At 42.4% G+C, this 22,390-nt stretch overlaps 1 pseudogene; it reads left to right on the forward strand.

Annotated features, from left to right (window-relative positions):
- The first annotated feature begins 5,694 nt into the window (after positions 1 to 5,694).
- Positions 5,695 to 10,109, forward strand: LOC132400379 (immunoglobulin lambda-1 light chain-like; annotated as a pseudogene).
- Positions 10,110 to 22,390: the final 12,281 nt, after the last annotated feature.

A 22,390-nucleotide genomic window follows, 5' to 3' on the forward strand; every position in this document is an offset into this window, starting at 1 on the left:
TTCACAAAGCCATGCTGACTACTCCTAATCATGCGATGCCTCTCCAAATGTTTATAAATCCTGCCTGTCAGGATCTTCTCCATCAACTTACCAACCACTGAGGTAAGAGTCACTAGTATATAATTTCCTGGGCTACATTTACTCCCTTTCTTGAATAAAGAAACAACATTTGCAAACCCTCAATCCTCCGGAAGACCTCCCGTCCCCGTTGAGGATGCAAAGATCATCGCCAGAGTCTCAGCAATCTCCTTGCTCCCCTCTCGCAGTAGCCTGGGGTACATCTCATCTGGTGCCCTAACATTCCATAACCTCAGAGTAGACAAATACTTGGTTGATTGCTGTAGCTAAACGATGTTCTGCTTGTCAATCCACGGAACCAAAGCCTGCAACTGTTTCAGGTATATATTATTCCAAACTACTACTGAAATGGCTCCGGTTACAGTTCTTTTAAGTCTTTCTTATCCAGAACAATTTCTCCATATCTATTTTTGGTTTTGTTTCGTATAGGGACTTTTAAAAGAAATGCCAACAATATTATCACCTGTTTGTGAAAAGCGTACCATACCCTACAAATCAACAGAGGAAGTGAGATGAATCGCTAAGGTCTGGTTTATGTGATTTAGGAATCGCAAGAGGCACAAAAGAGCTATATAATTGTAATTCCGTTTTGCAGACATTTGGAAATGCAATCACCTCCTCCTATTGGTTGTATTAATTGGCTACCATGTGGCAAGCCTCCAAGTCGTTGATCTGTTACCTTGTAACCTCTGTCCATACCAGTAATGCTCAACCTACATTCTTTCATAGGTCTAATTGGACCTCGCTGCACAATAACCAAGCCTTGTCTTGAAAACGCTAAAGAACAAGCATTAGTGGTCACTTTATTAGGTACGCCTGCACATCGGTTCCTTCATGCAGATATCTAATCAGTCAGTCATAAAGCAGCAAGTTAATGAACATGCAGACAAGAGCAGCAGCTGTTGTTCAGACCAAACATCCGAATGTGGAAGAAATGTGATCTAAATTATTTTGAGCGTGGTATGAATGTTTGTTCCAGACGGGATGCCTTGAGTATCTTAGAAATTGCGAGTCTCGTGCGATTTTCATACAATAATGTGCCTCGTGAGTTTATGTTCGTGGTCCTCTCCTCCTACAGCTTATTCACTTCGAGGTTCGACGTATTGTGCGTTCAGAAATGCTCTTCTGCACAGACCTGGTGTAACGCGTGGTTAATTGAGCTACTGTCGCTTTTCTGTCGGCTTCAACCAGTTTGGCCATTCTCCCTTGAGCTCGCTCATTAATTATTTTATTTTTTTTTTAATTTGCTTTTGTATCATTCTCTTAACCTCAAATAAAATTACCACTGACTGTATATGAAAGAGCACAGGACATTTCACAGAAAGCAGCCAGCTGAAAGCGGAAATCCAGGTAAATAAGCATGGACGGACAGATATTACAGAGGCTTGCCTGCTGGACTATTTGGATTGGGACAAGAATGTTAAAGGTAACGTCGCATTCAGGAAGGTCAGGAAGATGATAAAATGCTCAAGGATTCGTTGATAATGAATGTTTAACACAAAGAAATGATGATGAATTGCCAATTTTCAGGGCACGGAGAGGAAGAAGTGGTCTGAAAAACAATAAAACAAAATTCTCCTGTGGTATATGAATCCTGGCAAGGTATTAGGGCAACCTGCATCCAACGAAACAATGGCTGTTTAACGTAATTGCACCTTCATGATTATTTGGAATTATACTTCAAACTAAAAAATTGGGTCAAGGTCTGTGAGGTGCTCGTTAAATATTTTGGGCTATTTTCGAATGACGTGTTCTCGCACCACCCAAAGGACACTAAGAAGCGATTAGAGGCGGAGATTCCTTTGGAATCAGCTGCATTTTTATTTATCAGAGTATCAGGCAGGAGGGCCGAGGGGCCTACTTCGTATCCTAAATGTGACGTGTCAGGCGGATATTACTGAACAAGAAGTTTTTATTTTCATGAAGATCCATTTGATTCCTGGCCCCAGTCTCCCTCAATGCCATGTGATTCCATATCTGCATCAAGAGAAATGGCAATTCAAAACCTCAAATAATCTCCATATTCAAGTGTCCACAGTGTAGCACATTGTGAATGTCACATTATATTGGTTCGTCATTTACGTCAGTAGGTGGAAATGTTGCATCACTTGATACCCATATTTGCTTCAGAGAATGGAAGAACCGGGCCCTGAACACATAATATAGCAGCGACTGCGCTCTGCATCAATTACCCAAAATGTATTCATTGGAGTCATTACTCCAGAATGAATGTTATCTTTTTCAAACTGATATCATGCAAACATCGGGAAATATTACCGAGAGAACTCGGGCGATAATTGCTGCAACTGACATTTGGCGCTCGAGTTTGTAGGATAATTTCCGTGTAATGGCGAACATTCGACAGGATATGCTAATGCAATCCTTCACAGCTCTCTGTGTTTTAAACAAAATTTACATAGAAACATAGAAACTTAGAAAACCTACAGCACAATACAGGCCCTTCGGCCCACAAAGTTGTGCCGCACACGTCCCTACATTACAAATTGCTAGGCTTACCTATAGCCCTCTATTTTGCTAAGCTCCATGTACCTATCTAGAACATTCTTAAAAGACCCCATCGTATCCGCCTCCACCACCATTGCCGGCAGCCCATTCCACGTACTCACCACTCTGAGTAAAAATCGTACCCCTGACATCACGTCTGTTCCTACTCCCCAGCAACCTTAAACATGTGTCCTCTTCTGGCAACCTTTTCAGCCCTGGGAAAAAGACTCTGACTATCCACATGGTCAATGCCTCTCATCATCTTGTGCACCTCTATCAGATCACCTCTCATCGTCCTTCGCTCCAAGGAGAAAAGGCCGAGTTCACTCAACCTATTCTTATAAGGTTGCTCCCCAATCCAGGCAACACCCTAGTAAATCTACTCTGCACCCTTTCAATGGCTTCCACATCCTTTCTGTAGTGAGGCGACCAGAACTGAGCACAGTACTCCAAATCGGGCCTGACCAGGGTCCAATATATCTGCAACATACCGCTCGGCTCATAAATGCAATTCCACGACTGATGAAGGCCAATATACCATCCGCCTTCTTAACCACAGAGTCAACCTACACAGCTACTTTGAGTATCCTATGGACTCGGACCCCAAAATCCCTCTGATGCTCCACACTGCCAAGAGTTATAACATTAATACGATATGCTGCCATCCTATTTGACCTACCAAAATAACCACTTTTCACTTATCTGGGTTGAACTCCATCTGCCACTTCTCAGCTCCGTTTTGCATCCTATCAATGTCTCTCGGTAATCTCTGACAATCCTCCACACTATCCACAGCACCTCCAACATTTATGTCATCTGCAAACTTACTAACCCATCCCTCCACTTCATCCAAATTATTTACAAAAATCACGAAGAGTAAGGGTCCCAGAACAGATCCTCCATGACCGTCCTCCATGCAGAATATGTCCCGTTTACAACCGTACTTTACCTTCTGTGGGCAAGCCAGTTCTAGATCCACAAAGTAGTGTCCCCATGGATCCCATGCTTCCTTACTTTCTCTATAAGCCTTGCAAAGGGTACCTTATCAAATGTCTTGCTGAAATCCATATACACTACATCTACTGATCTTCCTTCATCAATGCGTTTAGTCACATCCTCAAAAAGAATTCAATCAGACTCGTAAGGCAGCACCTGGCCTTTAGAAAGGCGTGCCGACTACTCCTAATCATATTATACATCAAAAATCCTGCCACTAGGGCTTTTCTCCAACATCTTACCAAGCACTGATGTAAGACTCGCTGGTCTATAATTTCCTGGTCTGTCACTTCTCCTTTTCGTCAATAACCTAACAACATCCGCAAACCGCCTGTCCTCCTGAACTTCCCCTTTCCCGATTGATGATGAGAAATTCATCACCAGAGGCAAAGCAATTTCTTCCCTTGCCTCCTACAGTAGCCTGTGGTACATTTTGTCCGGTCCCGGCAACTTGTACAAGTTGATGCTTTCCAAAAGCTCCAGAACATCCTCTTTCTTAAAATCTATATGCTCAAGTGGAGAAACTTCCGCTGAAAATCGGAAACTTTTTCAATCGATTTTCCAAGTATCGTATTCCACTATGGCACTCCCTTCGTTCCCGCCACCCTCAGTGAAACGCTAAACAGTTGCATTGTCTGTCCATCATCACAGGCATTTCAGCTCATCTGTGCAGCCAACACATTAAATGCATTGTGGCAGTTAATCAACAAGGCGTCCTACGTTGACGTTATAAGCGTATAACATGTAACACAGGAAAGCTTTTACCCGAACAGTTTAACACGATATTCTGTGGATTTTACTGATGATACTTTCCTTCTCAGCTTTCCTTATAACATTTCTGTATTCTCGCAATAATCAATTCGTTGTAAGCTAGTCTTTCTGTTCGCCTGTTGTCCATTAATCGCTTCGTATTTCTGGTAAGATGCAGCAATTCTCCCCGGACCTATTTCCGCCCATGGCAAACTCAAGCCCACAGTACTTCAGTCGCTTCTTCCCATTTTGATACACTGTTGGTTTATGCGTCCCCTATGCATTTGTATGTGGGGGGTGTAGTTTAGGGCTGTGTGGAATTGAGCAAATGTCAGTGACAGTGAACCTGTGAATCGGTCATAAGTTGGTAAATTTTCAAATTGCTTAAATGTTGTCACATGTACCGAGGTGCAGAGAACAAACTGTTTTGCAGGTCATTCATGCAGATCAGTTTATCAGTGCATTGAGATAGCACAAGCGAGCAGAATAAAGTGTTACAGTTACAGGGAAGTGCAGTACAGGTAGGCGGTAAGGTGTAAGGGCATATCGACGTAGATTGTCAGGCCAAGAGTCTGTCTGATCACAGTAGGGAAACATTCAGTGATCACATAACACCGAGACAGACGCTGTCCTTGAGCCTGGTGGTATGTGCCTTTAAGGGTTTTGGATCTTCTGCCTGATCGGATGGGGGAGGAGAGAGAATGTCCGTGATGGTTGACGTCTTTGCCTATATTGGCTGATTTGCCGAGGCAGCAAAAGTGTACACAGAATCCATGGAGAGGAGTTGCCTTCCGTGATGTGCTGAGCTCTATGCGCAACTCTCTTTAGTTTATTTTAATTACCAGCAGAGCAGACACCATGCCCAGCCGTGATGCATCCAGACGGAATTCATCGATAAAAATTGCTGAAGTCAAAGTTAGAGCGCTTGTGAGCGCTCTTTGCCGTGACATCTACGTGGTTGGGCCAGGATAGGTTGTTGGTGACGTCCCCTCCACTGAACTTGAATTTCTCAACCCTCCCGAACCCAGCATCGTTTACATAGTTGCCCCGCCATTTCCTGAAACCAAGACCCAATTCATTCGTGAGTAGAGATCTGCATCAATATATATTTCAGTGGCTTTGCAGTCTTCCACAGTTCTTAAGGAGCAGCTTCGAAAGCCCTGAACAGGACTTGTGTCCGAAAGCCTTTGACTTCTGATTCTTATCAGCTTCACCATGGCTAAATGGGTCCTGGTTCTTTCCGCGTTTGCGTCCTGTTTGCTCATTAGGTAGAATACTTCAACCTTTATACTGTCCTTTATGTTGTGTTGGTACTTAAGGGTTTAAAATAATTATTTGTTACTTTCTCCAGCTGCAAACGCAGAGATGACTTTGACTCAGTCTCCGTCCGTATCAGCGACTCCGGGTAGAACTGTGAAAATCAGTTGTACCATGTCAGGGGGGTAGCATCGACAGCTACTACACGAGCTGGTTCATGCGAAACCCGGCGGCGCCCCAGTTTTTGTGTTGCATGGAAGCTCCACAACAGGATCGGGAATTCCAGATCGATTCACCGGTTCCGTAGAGTCATCGAGCAACCAAATACATTTATCCATCACCAACGTGCAGTGGGAGGACGCCGTCGATTATTACTGTGGTGTCTGGGGATGTTAGCACGGACATATTCACCTTTCGGAGAGGAACCAAACTGAATTTCAATTGAAAGTAAATATTTGTTGGGGTCTAATCACCGTTTGATTTTGTTTGTTTTTTTATTCGTTTGAACCTTGGAATAATATTATCAATCCTGATGCTTCGACCCGGCTTACAGGACGTTTCTCATTGTAACTTTACAATATGGCAGGCAGAAATCTAGCGCGTATGCATCCTGTTTGTTTGGTAGGGTTACTAAATTTAGCTGAAAACTATCTTCAAAACAACTTCAGTTCATTGCCATAACATTTTTAAAATAGCTTCGTGAATTGATGCTTCGTGCCGTTAGCAAGTGTTTCTTAAAAGGTTCCCAGGGAACAGATGCATTAAAATATATTCCCAACAGTTTGGACTTACACTAGACAACCGATGTGAGGTCGTGTTTAGTTAAAGGATCTGAATGCCAAACGTCTGGAATATATTTTATTATTTTAAAAAAATATAAATTGCTGCTAATTTTACTTTACTTTGTGTGTATTATGTTGTGCACCTTGGTCTCCTAAAACGTTGTTACGTTTGACCGTATCCATGTATTCAGTTGACTGACAATAAACTTTGTCCTGAACCGGAAGCTTAATATGGACAAGAGCCGAGCTCTGCATGTTACCGAATTGCAATAGGGAACTTCTATTTCCTTCAGGCGGTAAAACAGAGGAACAGAATTAGGGAATACGACCCCACGAGTCTGCTCCATCGTTTGATCGTCGCTGGTATATTTTCTCCCAAGCTCATTCTCCTGACTTCTCCCCATAACCTTTGATGCCGTTTGCAAATCAAGAGACTATAAAACTCCGTTTTAAGTAAACCCAAAGGCTTGGTATCCACAGCCTCCTTTGGGACTAAATTCTACAGATTCACCACTTTACGGATAAATCAAATCCTCCCTATCTCTGTTCTAAAGTGCTGTCCGTATATTCAAAGGATTTTCTTTCGGGTCTGGCCTCTCGGAATATAGGAAGCATCCTCCCACTTGCACTCAGTCTAGCTCTTTCAGTATTCGATAGGGATCTAAGGGGGGAGAGTTAATTTTTCACTATTCTAATATTCTCTTCAGTTTATGTAATTCTTCTTAAAAATTAATTAACAAATAAATAAATAGAAGTATTCGGTAGGTTAATGAGACTTCATCCTCTACCTCTACCCACCCCCCCTCCCCGCCCCAATCATTCTTCTGAAATCCAGCGTGCACAAGCCCAGGGCCATCAAATGCTCCGTATACTTTAACTCTTTCATTGTCGGCATCTTTCCTGTAAGCCTGCTTTTGTCAGCACATCCTTTCTTTGATATGTGGTCCAGAACTGCACACTATACTCTAAATCTGCTCTGGCTATTGCCTTTTAAAACCTTAGCATTACATCCTTGCTTTTATATTCTACTCATCTCGAAATGAATACTAACTTTGCTTTTGCCTGCAAGTTAACATTTTGGGAATCCTGCAGGATGACTTCCGAGTCTCCTTGCACCTCCGATTTCTGAATTCGGTCTCCGGTTAGGAGAAGACTGTACCTTTATTCCTTCTACCATAGTCCACGGCCATGCAATTTCCTACACTGTACTCCATCTGTCACTTCTTTGCCCATTCACCTGATCCGTCAGGATCATTCTGCGGACTCCTACTGCCTCAACACTGCCTACTCCTCCACCTGTCTTTGCATCATCCGCAAACGTGTCCACAAATCCGTAAATCCCGTCGTTCAGATCATTAACTTCCAGCCTGAAACGTAGCAGACTCAACACCGATCCTTGCAGAACACCACTAGTTACCGGTAGCCAACCAGAACAGATTATCCTCATGCTTTTCTCCTGCCGGTCAGCAAATGCTCCGTCTATGCCTGTGATAGCTTATGCTCTTATCGTGTTAAGCAGCCTGATGTGTGACACTTTGTCAATGGTCTTCTGAAAATCCAAGTCAATAACATCCACTGATTCGTATTTGTATATCCTGCCTGGTATTTTCTCAAGGAATCTCAGCAGATTTAATAATTAAATTTCCCCTTAAGGGAACCATGCTGATCACGGCTTATTTTATCGGATGCCACCTAGAAATTTCCTCCTTACTAATGGATTCTAGCAATCTCAATGTGTTTAAATTTCGATTAAACATCGATATGTTTACTAAGAAACTGATTGACGTCAGACTAACTGTCCCATAATTTCCTGCATTTTGCGTCCCTCTCTTCTGAGAGTGTGGAGTAATATTTGTGATTTTCTTGTCCAGCGGACCCATTGGCCCATTCTTGAAAGATCGTTACTAATGCCTCTCTAATCTATCCAATTACCGCCTTCAGAATTCTGGAGTGTGGTCCATCTAGTTTGTCGACTTATCTAACTTCAGATCTTTCAGCCTCCCAAGCTCCTTCTCGCTCGTCATAGCAACTACTATCACTTAGGTTTAACTTCCATTTAGGCCTAATTTCGAGTTTTCTTTTCTCAACTTGATCTTTTCACGTGACTTGCGCTCCTCTTGTTCTATACCTATTAACCGGAAGTCATCAAGATTCTGGTGCTCCGTTCAAACTTCTACCCAATTTGCCTTCAGCAAGATGCCACCCCAAAGCCCACCTAGGCCTCTCCAGTGTGTTTGACCTTCTGCGCCGTCTCAGTGTAAATGTCTCAGCTTTGATAACAAATTATCACTCAGCCCACCTGTTTTGTTTACATTTCAATCTCTCCAAACCCGCAGGACACTGGGTATCTAATTTTTGTATACCTGCTCATTACTGTAGTAAGTGATTTTTCCTTGAATAACAACTCTGAGGTCTGAAACACTGGAAAATCGCTCCTTAGCATTTCTGACTTTCCGCCGCGTTTTCCTCCGAGATACTACCGTAAAACGATTTCTTTGTAAATTTTGTTCTGTAGTCTTGATATCTTATTGTGTGAATGGGTTCAACTTTTCAAATCATTGAAAAAAAATCATTATGAATACATTGACTCAGATGTCCACATCTTCTGGATTTCATAGACCTCTGACAGTTGTTAACGGGTTTTCCTTCAGTGTGTATCACCCCGGTCCAAACAACCCTTTCGGAATTAATTGTGAGACTAAAAACTAAAAAATCCAGGTAGAAAACTATAAATGGTATTTTTTATTCCCATTACAATAGTTCCATGATTTTTAGCCAATCACATTCCCTCCTTTACTGCGGCGAATCGCGCAATCTCCGAGGAGAGACAAAGACACAGTATGTCAATCAAATCCACCGCCATATCTCTTCCTTTTTACGTAAATAGCTGCGACGACATTTCGGAGTTTTGCCACGCGCTTTGCCATATCCCTTTCCGGGTTTCTTATTGGTTCTATGATTAAAGTCTTTACGATTTAACACCATGGACCATGGCAATAATCTGTCACGATGTTAACTATGTATAGTTACATCAGATTGGATCGGCGTACCATGGGATATATAAAGTATATCTTACGTATATTAGAGAGTATTTCACGAATAGAGGTTTCTGTCAGCGAAGCTTCTCCAGTCGGATTTTCTTTTGCCAGTCTATCAAAATTTGTTATTTTCTTGCTTTGAATTTTGCTATTATGAAAAACCCTCTTTTTCCTTTACTTTGTAGCTATTTCTAGTGTTCATGATATATTTGCCTTTGATGCATTTGTGGAAGATCAAAACACATTAATGAGATTCAGTTGTGCCCGGGTTCTCATGCGTTCTGACCTTTATGGTTCTAAAATAATTGAAAAAAGACAAAGTTTGATTCTAATTTATATCAATTAATAACTCATCTCCCTGCACTTCTTTCTATTTACAGGTCCGCGAAAACCCGCCGTATCCGTCCTCCGACCATCTGCGGAAGAAATTTGGGGACAGGGCACCGCCACACTGGTGTGTTTAGTGAGCGGGTTTAATCCGGCCGCTGTGAATATCGAGTGGACTGTGGACGGCAGTACGAGAAGGAATGGCGTTGAGACCAGCCGGATCCAGCAGGACGCCGACAACACGTTCAGTGCGAGCAGTTACCTGACTCTGCCAGCCTCAGACTGGAACTCACACGAGCGTTACTCCTGCGTGGATAAACATGAGACTCAGGCAACCCCATATCAAACAAAAATCGCGTGATCCAGCTGTATGTAATACAACATGTTTAGAGGCTGTTTCTTTAAAATAAAACAAACGAATTTCAGCTACAGATGTTAAATTTGCGATTGTCGCTGACACATTTTTCAACCGGGAGAAAACAGGCATTGCGTCCTGGTGGACGTTCTTAAACAGCATTCGTTCTGAAATTCATATCGTCCATGTAATTTTATCCCGAAGTAATTAAAATCTATGCCATCTCCTGTGGCGTTTTTGCCTTGATCAATATTACCGACAAGAGCATCATTTTTCAAACGTTTGCGTAGATAGTGAACGTGATCAAACTTTGGCCATCCATGAAATAAAATAGACAAAATAGACATTGTGCTAGTACTTGGGTATATTTTCTTCCTGAAGAAATCATATTCACTATGGCTACATCAGAACAAGTGGTGTAATTACTTGTCAGCGAAATTTACATACATAATAAAAGAAATCCTGATACCGCCTTTATTTGAACATCGTGCGTAAATTCAATTTCCAATTTTAGCATTGTATTCTTCATGGAAATGGTTTTACTACAGCTGGTCATATTCAGGGAGACACGGGCTTCTGTATCCTTTGTCAGCAGCGGGAGAAGAAGTTTTTCCTTAACTGTGCCCTAAATGACCTACCCCTTATTCTCAAGCCATGCCCTCTGGTACTGGACTCTCCCAGCATCTGGAACATATTTCCTGTCTCTATCTTGTCCAATCCCTTAATAATCTTATATGTTTCAATCAGATCCCCTCTCAATCTCATTAATTCCAGCGTGTACAACCCAGTCTCTCTAACCTCTCGGCGTAAGACAGTCCAGACATCCCAGGAATTAACCTCGTGAATCTACGCTGCACTTCCTCTACAGCCAGGATGTCCTTCCTTAACTGTACACAAAACTGTACACAATACTCCAGGTGTGGTCTCACCAGGGCTCTGTACAAATGCAAGAGGATTTCTTTGCTCTTGTACTCAATTCCCTTTGTAATAAAGGCCAACATTCCATTAGCCTTCTTCACTGCCTGCTGCACTTGCTCATTCACCTTCAGTGACTGATGAACAAGGACTCCGAGATCTCTTTGTATTTCTCCTACCCAACCCTACACCGTTCAGATAAAAATCTGCCTTCCTGTTCTTAATCCCAAAGTGGATAACCTCACACTTATTCACATTAAACGCCATCTGCCAAGTATCTGCCCATTCACCCCGCCTATCCAAGTCACCCGGAATTCTCCTAACATCCTCATCACATGTCACACTGCCACCCAGCTTAGTATCATCAGCAAATTTGCTGATGTTATTTTCTATGCCTTCATCCAAATCGTTAACGTAAATTGTAAACAGCTGTGGTCCTAATAACGAGCCCTGTGGCACCCCACTAGTCACCACCTGCCATTCCGAGTAACACCCATTCACCGCTACCCTTTGCTTTCTATCTGCCAACCAGTTTTCTATCCATGTCAATGTCTTCCCCCCCCCAATGCCCTGAGCTTTGATTTTACCCACCAATCTCCTATGTGGGACCTTATCAAATGCCTTCTGAAAATCGAGGTACACTACATCCACTGGATCTCCCCCGTCTAACTTCCTGGTTACATCGTCGAAAAACTCCAACAGATTAGTCAAGCATGATTTACCCTTGGTATATCCATGCTAGCTCGGCCCAGTCCTATCACTGTTATCTAGATATGCCACTATTTCATCCTTAATAATGGACTCTAGCATCTTCCCCACCACCGATCTCAGGCTGACAGGTCGATAGTTCTCCGTTTACTCCCTCCCTCCTTTCTTAAAAAGTGGGATAACATTAGCCATTCTCCAATCTTCAGGAACTGATCCTGAATCTAAGGGACATTGGAAAATGATTACCAATGCATCCGCAATTTCCAGGGCCACCTCAATTAGTACCCTAGGGTGCAGACCATCTGGACCTGGGGATTTGTCAGCCTTCAGTCCCATCAGTCTACTCATCACCGTTTCCATCCTAATGTCAATCTGTTTCATTTCCTCTGTTACCTTATGTCCTTGGCCCATCCATACATCTGGGAGATTGCTTGTGTCTTCCTTAATGAAAACAGATCTGAAGTACTCATTAAATTCTTCTGCCATTTCTCTGTTTCCCATAACAATTTCACCCAATTCATTCTTCAAGGGTCCAACATTGTCCTTAACTATCTTCTTTCTCTTCACATACCTAAAAAAGCTTTTGCTACCTTCCTTTATATTCCTGGATAGCTTGCGTTCGTACCTCATTTTTTCTCCCCGTATTGTCTTTTTAGTTAAGTTCTGTTGTTCCTTAAAAACTTCCCAATCATCTGTCCTCCCACTCACCTTAGCTCTGTCATATTTCCTTTTTTAATGCTATGCAATCTCTGACTTCCTTTGTCAACCACTGTGGCCCCTTTCCCCCCTTTGAATCTTTCCTTCTCTGGGGGATGAACTGATTTTGCACCTTGTGCATTATTCCCAAGAATACCTGCCATTGCTGTTCCACTGTCTTTTCTGCTAGGCTATCCGTCCAGTCACCTTCGGCCAGCTTCTCCCTCATTGGCTCCATCGTTTCCACTGTTCATCTGCAACACTGACACCTCCGATCTGCCCTTGTCCTTCTCAAATTGCAGATAAAAACTTCTCATATTATGATCACTACCTCCTAATGGCTCCTTTACTGCAAGATCGCTTATCAAATCCTGTTCATTACATAACACTAAATCCAGAATAGTCTTGTCCCTGGTCGGTTCTCATACAAGCTGTTCCAAGAATGCATCCCGCAGGCACTCTACAAACTCCCTATCCTGTGGTCCAGCACCAACCTGATCCTCCCAGTTCACCTGCATGTTGAAATTCCCCCATAACTACTGTGACATTACCTTTGCCACATGCCAATGTTAACTCCCTATTCAATTTGCACCCAATATTCATGCTACTGTTTGGTGGCCTATAGACAACAGCCTTTTGGGACCTTTTGCCCTTACTGTTCCTCAGTTCTATCCACACAGACTCTACTTCTCCTGACCCTATGTCCCCCCTTGCAAAGGACTGAATCTCATTCCTCACCAACAGGGCCACCCCACCCCCTCTGACCACATTTCTGTCCCTACGATAGCACGTATACCCTTGTACATTCCTCTTGTACCCTTGTAAACCTCCTCTAAACCCTCGCTACAGCTTCCACGTCCTTCCTATTCCGACCAGAATCAAACACAACAATGTCTGTGTAGTCTAAACAGAATTGTATGGAAATACAACATTAGCCTTGAACTCGATCCCTCGACTAATGCAGGCTAAATGCCTTCTAAATAACCTTATTGACGAGCGGCAATTATTGAGAGATCTATGCGAGTGGACCCCAGGATCCCTTTGTCCTCTACACTACTAAGAATCTTCTCCTTAACCTTATATTCTGTCTTTGATTTCGCTCTTCCAAAGTCCATTATTTCACATTCTTCCGCATTGTAAACCATCTGATACATAACAGCCCAGCTACGCATCCCATCAACGATCCCGTTGGAAACTACGACAATCTTATCCACAGCACCAACAGACTTGCGTCAACTATCCCATTGCCCTGTACATAGACCATACCTCTCCGTACCACTCCCATCCATATTCTCATAATATTTAACACTTATTTTAAAAATTGAACTTATACCACATGCTCTACTTCCACTGGCAACTCGTTCCACACTCTCACTACTCTCTGAGATGAAGTTCGTCTTCATGTTCGCCCTAAACATTTCACCTTTCACCCGCAGACCATGACCTTTAATTCTAGTCTCATCCAACCCTGGTGTAAAAAGCCTGCTTACATTTACACTATCTATTCTCCACATCATTTTGCATATCTCTATCCAATCTCCCCTCATTCTCCTATGCTCCAAGGAAGAAAGCGCTAACCTCTTCAATCTTTCCACACAAGTTACATCACAAGTTACGTCGTATACACCGCTCTACTTTTATCAACTTCTTTAGTCACTTTCTCGAAAAAGTCAATCAGGTTTGTGAGAAATGAACTGCCCCCCAGTTAGCTGTACTCTATGTAATCATACTATTCTTCTCCAAATGCTCAAAAACTCTGCCTTTAAGAATCACTTCCAAAGTTTGTCCACCACTGACATGTAGCTCTGGTCTATAATTCCCAGGATTATCCCTGTCTCTCGGTTTCTTTTTGCACTACCTTACTTTCCCTTCTCTATTTTATAATTTTGATTGATAATTTAATTTTTTTTATTATATTTACTTCGAATGTACTCCAGAGAGCGCGAAGTGCAGAGTCAAGTATCACTGTGATGATTGTATGCTCTAGTATCAATTGTTTGCTGACAACAAAGTAGAGTAAGAAAATAAGTAAGTACGTAATCCCTTTCTTCAACAAAATAATAACATTTGAGACCCTCCAGTCTTCTGCTACTCCTCCTGTGTCCAATCAGGGCGCAAAGATTATCACCAAGAGGGAGCATTCTCTGCCGTCGTTTCCCGTACTAACCAGGGTGTACACCATTCGGCCTCGGGGCCTTTTGACTTTTTTCAAAAGTTCGACAATATCCTACTTCTTAACGTATAATGCCGTTTGTGCTGTCCACACACAAGTCAGGGTCCTTCTCAGAGGTGAATACTGAAGAACATTATTCATTAAGGAACTCCCCTACCTCCTCTGACACCAGGCACATGGTTCCTCTTCTTTTACTCACTCTAGTCATCCTTCTGTTCTTCACCTACGTGTAGAACGTCTTGGGGATTTCCTTAATCATACTCGCCAAGCTCTTCTCATTCCTCCTTCTAGCTCTCTTAAGTTCATTAGTCAGCTCCTTCCTGGCTGCTTCGTAACACTCAAGAGTTCTGTCTGATATTTCCTTCAAAACTTGTTATTGGAATTCTTCTTTCCTCTAGGTGGGATGCTTCGCATCTCTTGCCAACCATGCTTCCTTCTCCCAAACATCCATGTTCAACTGGGAGAACCCTACCCAGAAACCCATTATTGTTCGCTTCACAACTTCCACATTTCCTTGTTCATTTCCCTGATAAAACTAATTCCCAATTTCTACTCACAAGCTCATGTATTATAGCATCATAATTTCCTCTCCTGCAAAACAATCTGCTCTTGTCCCTCTCCAAGTGTATGGTAAATTAGGGAGTCGTGAATGTGATTAGGGAGGAGCAATCTGACACCTGGCCTGTTCCATTGGCTAGCACTAGTACCAGTAAGGCCTCTCTTCTAGTTGGCCTGTCCACATATTCAGGAATCCTTCATTAACAGACCTAACAAACTCTGCCCTGTTTAAATCTTTTGCATGTAAGCTAATGGAATCATTATTAGGGAAGTGCGTGTTTCAGCAGCTTTCCAAAATCGACCTGCCGACCTACTCCTCGATGTTCCTGTTGGTGGTGTGCGCTGTACAGTACTCCCATCAGATAGACTGCAACCCCTCCTATTTCTGAATTCCACCCACGGAGACTCAATAAACGATCTCTCCACGACTTCCTCACTTTCTGTATCTGCGATACTATCCCTGATTGGCAATACCACTCCTCCATCTCTATTACCTCCCTCCCTGACCCTTTTCGAGTTATCTGAACATAGGAACATTCAGCAGCTTTTCCTGCCTTTGTGACAACCATATTTTGTTTTATATTTTGGATCGGGAACGAGATCGTTTCCTACAAGAATAAAAAGACAAATACATGTTATCATCGAATTTTACCTCTTACCCTTACAATGCAAATAATTTTCCACATTTCACTGGCAATTAGTTAGGAATTTTCTTCCCTCCCAACGTTCGCTTATGGTGACAAGAACTTCCAATCTTACTGATAACTGTCCATGAAAAATCACAGAGAAAAGTATAAAGAATAAATGATAAAAGGAGAAAATTTTTCTTAACGAATAGACAAAATACAGAGGCGTCCAATCACCATGCCAATGGAACTCCAATGAAAGTTGATCAGATGACAGAGTGCACAGAGGAGAGGCGGAATTAGTAGATGTTTTCAGAAGCTTACAGTCTGTAACTCATAGAAGTCTCAAAGAATTCTACGACATGAGCAACTGCTCTGAGCGTCCTTTGGACTCGGACCCCAGGTTCCCTCTGATCCTTCACACTGCCAAGAGTCTTACCGTTAATATTATATTCAGTCATCACATTTGACCTACCAAACTGAACCACTTCACACCTATCTGGATAGAACTCCATCAGCCGCTTCGCAGTCCAGTTTTGCATACTATCAATGTCCCGGTGTAACCTCTGACAATTCTCCACACTTTCCACAACACCTCCAACTTCTGTGTCATCAGCAAACTTCCTAAACTATCCCTCCGTTTCCTCATCCTGGTCATTTATAAAGATCACGAAGTGTAAGTGTCCCAGAATAGATCCTTGAGGCACTCCACTGTTAACCGACATCCATGCAGAATATTACCCGTCTACAACCACCCTTTGCCTTCCGTGGGCAAGCCAGTCCTGGATCCACAAAGTGATGTCCCCTTCGATCACATGCGGCTTTACTTTCTCTATAACCCTTGCATGGGGTACCTTATCAAATGCCTTGCTGAAATCCATTTTCACTATATCTGCTGCTCTTCATTCATCAATGCGTTTAGTCACATACTCAAAAAAAATTCGATCAGGATCATAAGACACGACCTGCCCTTGACGAAGACATGCTAACTACTACTAATGATATTATATCTCTCAAAATGTTCATAAATCCTGTCTCTCCGTATGTTCACAATCAGCTTATTAATCACTGAGTTAAGACTCAATGGCCCGTAATTTCCATGGCTATCGGAACTCCCTTTCTTCAATAAAGGAACAACATCCGCAAACCTCCATTCCTACAGAACCTCCCCCTTCCCCATTGATGATGCAAAAATCATCGCCAGAGGCTAAGCAATCTTCTCCCTCACCTCCTACAGTAGCATGGTGTATATTTCGTCCGGACCGGGCGACTTATCCAACTTGATGCTTTCCAAAAGCTCCAGTACATCCTCTTTCTTAATATCTACACGCTCAAGCTTTTCGGTTCGCTGCAAGTCATCACTACAATCACTAAGAACCGTTTCCATAGTGAATACTGAAGTAAAGTATTCATTAAGTTCCTTTGTTATTTCCTCCAGTTCCATACACACTTCCCCACAGTCATATCTGATAGGTCCTATTCTTTCACATCAAATCCTCTTTCTCGTCACATACTTGTAGAATGCCTTGGGGGTTTCCTTAATACTGCCCGCCAAGACCTAGTCATCGCCCTTTCTATCTCTCCTAATTCCCTTCTTAAGCTCCTTCCTAGTAGCCTTACAATCTTCCACATCTCTAACATTACCTAGCTCACTGAACCTTTTGTAAGTTTTCCTTTCTTCTTGAATAGATTTATTTCAGCCTCTGCACACCACGGTTCCTGTACTCTACCGTAAGTTCCCTGTCTCATTGTAACGCACCTGTACAGAGCTCAACACATATATCCCCTGAAGATTTGCTGCATTTCTTCTGTACTTGTCCCTGAGAACATCTGTTTCCAATTTAAGTCTCCAATTTCTTCCCTGATAGCCTCATAATTCCCCTTACACCAAATAAATATTTTCTAACTTGTCTGGTCCTATCTCTGTCCAATGCTATTGTAAAGAAGATAGAATTATGATCACTATCTCCAAAATGCTCTCCCGCTGAGAGATCTGACACCTGACCAGGTTCATTTCCCATACCAAACCAAGTACAGCCTCTCCTCTTGTAGGCTTATCTACATACTGTGTCAAGAAACCATTCTGAACAAACCTAACAAACTTCACCCCATCTCAGCCCCTCGCTCGAGGGAGATGCCAATCGATATTTGTAAAATTAAAATCTCCCATCACGACATCTCTGTAATTATTACACCTTTCCAGAATCTGTTTCCTTATCTGCTCCTCGATATTCCTGTTACTATTGGGCGGCCAATAAAAAAAACCCAGTTAAGTTATTGAACCCTTCCGGTTCCTAACCTCCACCCACAGAGACTGCATAGAAAATCCCTCTATGCTGCCCACCTATTCTGCACCTGTGACACTATCTCTGATCAACAGCCTACACCTCTTCTGCCTCCCTCCCTGTCCTTTCTGAAACATCTAAAACCCGGCACTTGAAATAACCAATCCTGTCCCTGAGACATCCAAGTCTCTGTAAATGCCAACACATCATATCTCCAAGTACTAATCCGCTTTGTTCACAACACTCCTTGCATTAAAATAGACACAACTCAAGCCTTCGGTCTGAGCGCGTCCCTTATCTGTCACCTGCCTATCCTCTCTCTTGCACTGTGTACAAGCTTTCTCTATTTGTGATCCAATCTCCTCTTCCCAAGTCTCTTCAGTTCGGTTCCCACCCCACCCCCAAAAATCCTAGTTTAAAATCTCCCCAGTAGCCTTAGCAAACCTCCCCTCCAGGATACTTATTCATAGAATTCATATCATATCCAGGATTCATAGAAAAACACAAATAAGATGGACGTCACGTGGGTGCCGGGCAAGATGGCTGCATGTTAATGGAGCTCCGACGACCCAACATAAAATTCTATCAATTAGAGCATATTTATCCCGCCTTATTCGGATACAGCTTATCGAGAGTTCAAATTGTTTGTTTTTTTACTGAAAAATAACAACTTTGCGAGATAATTTGGGACGATGCCAAGAACTTCGAAGAGCGCTACAGCGAGTCACGTGGCTACAAGTCAGGGCCCGCATTCCAAAGATCAAGAAACGCTAACGACACAGACGGACTGAGGCTCCAACATGGAGAATTTACTGGTTGAGGTTAGTGGTATAAGTTCCATTCTGCTCGGGGTGGCTACTGATTTATCTCCAATTTAAGAAACGACAACGGAGTTGAAGAACTCTGTCAATGCCATTCAAGAGAGGCTGACGGAAGACGAGGTCGCCTCTCCAGCGTGGAGGACACCACTGTGCAGCTGGTGGGTGCTGGCGAGCAGAATAATAAACGCTTGGACCTGCTGTGGAACCGTGTCGAGGAGCTTGAGAACAGGAGCGGACGGAACAACGCCAGGCTAGTCGGTCTAAAGGAGGGTGCGGAAACGGGCGGTCTGATTAAGTGTGTGCAAAGAATCATGTCGGAGTGATTAGGCATCGAACTGAAAGCAGAACTTGAGATTGAGAGGGCGCACCGGGTCCCGGCTCCGAGGTCGGGCGAGGATCGCCCCCCTCCCCCCAGGTTGGTCTTAATACGATTCTTGCGCTCTTCAGCCAGAGAGAAAGTGGTGCAAGCGGCCATAGCAAAAAGAGGAGTTGAGTGGGAGGGATACAAAGTCTCCTTCTTTCCGGATATGTCCAGAGAATTGGCTGAGAAACGGAGCGCATTTACTACGGCTCGGAAAATGCTGCGAAGAGTCAACGTGACGTGTACACTCGCTTATGCAGCAGTTCTCCGATTCACGTGGAAAGGAAAGAACACGTTCTTTACTACTGCTGCAGAAGCAGTGAAATTCACTCAGGAAAAGTGCGGCGCTGGCACTGACTAAGAGACAGTAATAGGTGGAGACAACATTTTAGGTACAACAGGATGGGTGGGGAGCTGGTTAAAGCGGTCTGATTAGTGCGAGGCTTACTAGCTGGCACGGTACTTCGCTGACTATCTCGTGTGTCTGTTTTTTTCCGTTTCTTTGCAGAGTTTATCCTGCCTATTTGCTTTTATTTGTTAGTTAATCTGGCAGGAATATATTATCGCTATGTTTTGAGGTTATGTTGGTTGTTTAGTTGTTCGAAAGCGCAGCATTTGCAGTAGATAAAACATCTGGAGGCAGAAACAACCACATTGGAAAAGGTCTTATCAAGACAAAATACCGATGACTTCTAAAAAGATCTGAGCAATTTGAAATTCCAGCTAAATAACATATATAACAAAGAAGCAGAATATGCATTATTTAGATTAAAAACAAGTTTCTATGAAGGTGGTGACAAAGCTGGTAAGCTGCTGGCACGATATTTAAAGCAGCAGAAGACGAATAGTCTTATACCTGTGAATAAGAAAGGGGACACATTAGTGTCATCATCTGAAGAAATAAGCGAAGTCTTTCCACAGTTCTATGAACATCGATATGCATCACCGTTTAATCATGACCAGGAGGAGCTGAATCAGTTTATCGCTAACATAAAATTGGCTACATCATCCCCACAACAAGCTGAGTCCTTGGATGCCCCAATTACTGACGATGACGTCGGACGGGCCATTGCAGCTATGAAAGTGGAGAAATCTCCAGGTATGGATGGCTTCCCAGTTGAATATTATAAGAAATTTCTGGACATATTGGCTCCTATTCTAACAAAAATCTATTCAGAAGCATTTAATTTGGAATCTTTACCTAATACATTTAATGAAGCATTAATTCGTTGATCCCAGAAAAAGACAGGGATGCAATAGACCCTTCCAATTACAGGCCTAAAAGCTTAATTAATGTGGACTGTAAGATACTGACTAAAATACTGGCTTCGCGATTAGAGAAAGTTTTACCATCTATAATTAACTCTGACCAGGTTGGCTTCATTAAAGGCAGATCCCCAACTGACAATGTAAAATTTCTGCACTTAACATGGCTGTACTCCCCAAGTAGTATCCCAGTTACTGCCATCTCCCTGGACGTTGAAAAGGCCTTTCACAGGGTTGAGTGGAGATTTTTAACCACGGCCTTGTCATTCTTTGGGTTTGACTCTGTCTTTAATCATGGATTACAATTTTGTATAAAAACACAAAAGCTGCAGTAATTACAAATGGTATCATATCCCCATTATTCAACAGTTCACGGGGTACACTCCAAGGCTGCCCCCTCTCCCCACTGTTATTTACGATGTTTTTGGAACCTTTGGAGGTCGTGATTAGAGCAGATCCAGATATTAGAGGCATGAAGGGGGGCAGAAAGGAACATAAGTTGATGCAGTATGCTGACGATATTTTATTACTGATTAGTTACTCTCCTTATTCCTTACGCCCACTAATGAAAACAATTTAATTATATTCTGAAGTGTCTGGTTATAAATCTGAGGCTGTGCCAATGTCAAAATTGTGTTATTCAAATTCAGTATCTCAGTTTAATTTTAGATGGGTGCCAGTTGGAATGATGTATCAAGGGGTCAAACACAATCAGAATTTGGATGAAGTAATTACTTTAAATTCTGATCCATTATTGAGTAGGTTAAGAAATAATCTGGCTAAGTGGGGTGTTCTGCGACTGTCACTCTGAGATAAAGTCAATGTAGTTAAAATGGTCAGAGCACCTCAGTTTAACTATCTTTCTATGCTGCTTCCTTTAAATATTTCAGATTTGATCGACAAGCAATACAACAAAATTATTATTGACTTTCTATAGGATAAGAAGAAGCCCAGAATTAAAATGAGTAAGATGTGTATGTCCAGTGACATGGGTGGGCTCTGTCTACCAGACGTCAGGGCATATAAATTATCCTTTGAAATGATCAAGTTAGCTAAACATTGGGACAGGGCAGATGTTGATTTAGATTGTGTAGTTATAGAACGGAGCTTGGCTGCACCGCATTCTCCCCTTAACATTCTCTCACAACATGTGGAAAACAACACTAATCTAAATCCTATACTATTTCACTCAAGGGGTGTGTGGAGCACTATTCATGAATCTTGTAAAAATGTCACATTTAAATCAGTTATACTCCTCGCTCTGGAATGCCCCTGTGAAACGCATTGGGAAAAGAATGGTGTACTGGAAGGAACGGAAGATTAAAGGTGTAAATACAGTAGGTGGTCTCAGTGAGATTGGGATTTTTATGTCGTATGTGGATTTGCAGAGGAAATATAACTTTGTAGATAAAGGGAATTTCTGGAAGTATTTACAAATAAGACATTGCGTTAGTAGCATATTCAACAATGGTGACCCACAAAGTAACCCTTTAACTGAATACCGTACACTACCACAGGAAGTTCATAAAGCATCAGTGTTATATTAAATGTTCAGGCACTCTGTGGGTGACCCGTGTAACAATCTTAAAGCAGTATGGTAGAAGGATCTTGGAAGTTATATTGAAGATAATGAGTGGTCAAATATTTTATCAAATGTGGGTAGACATATTAGGGAAGCGAGAGGGAAATTTATTCAGTATAAGAGAGTACACAGATATTATTGGACACCAACTAAACTCTACAAAATGGGGATTGTTGATAATCGTTTATGCTGGAAATGTAAAAATGAGGTGGGCACATGTTTTCATATGATTTGGGAGTGTTCCATGGTTCCTCCATGTTGGTGTAAAGTTCTTGATTTGTTGGGGATTTGGTCGGGTTCCACACTGCCCT

This window comes from Hypanus sabinus, chromosome 10 (genome assembly GCF_030144855.1).
Source record: "Hypanus sabinus isolate sHypSab1 chromosome 10, sHypSab1.hap1, whole genome shotgun sequence".
NCBI lineage: Eukaryota > Metazoa > Chordata > Chondrichthyes > Myliobatiformes > Dasyatidae > Hypanus > Hypanus sabinus.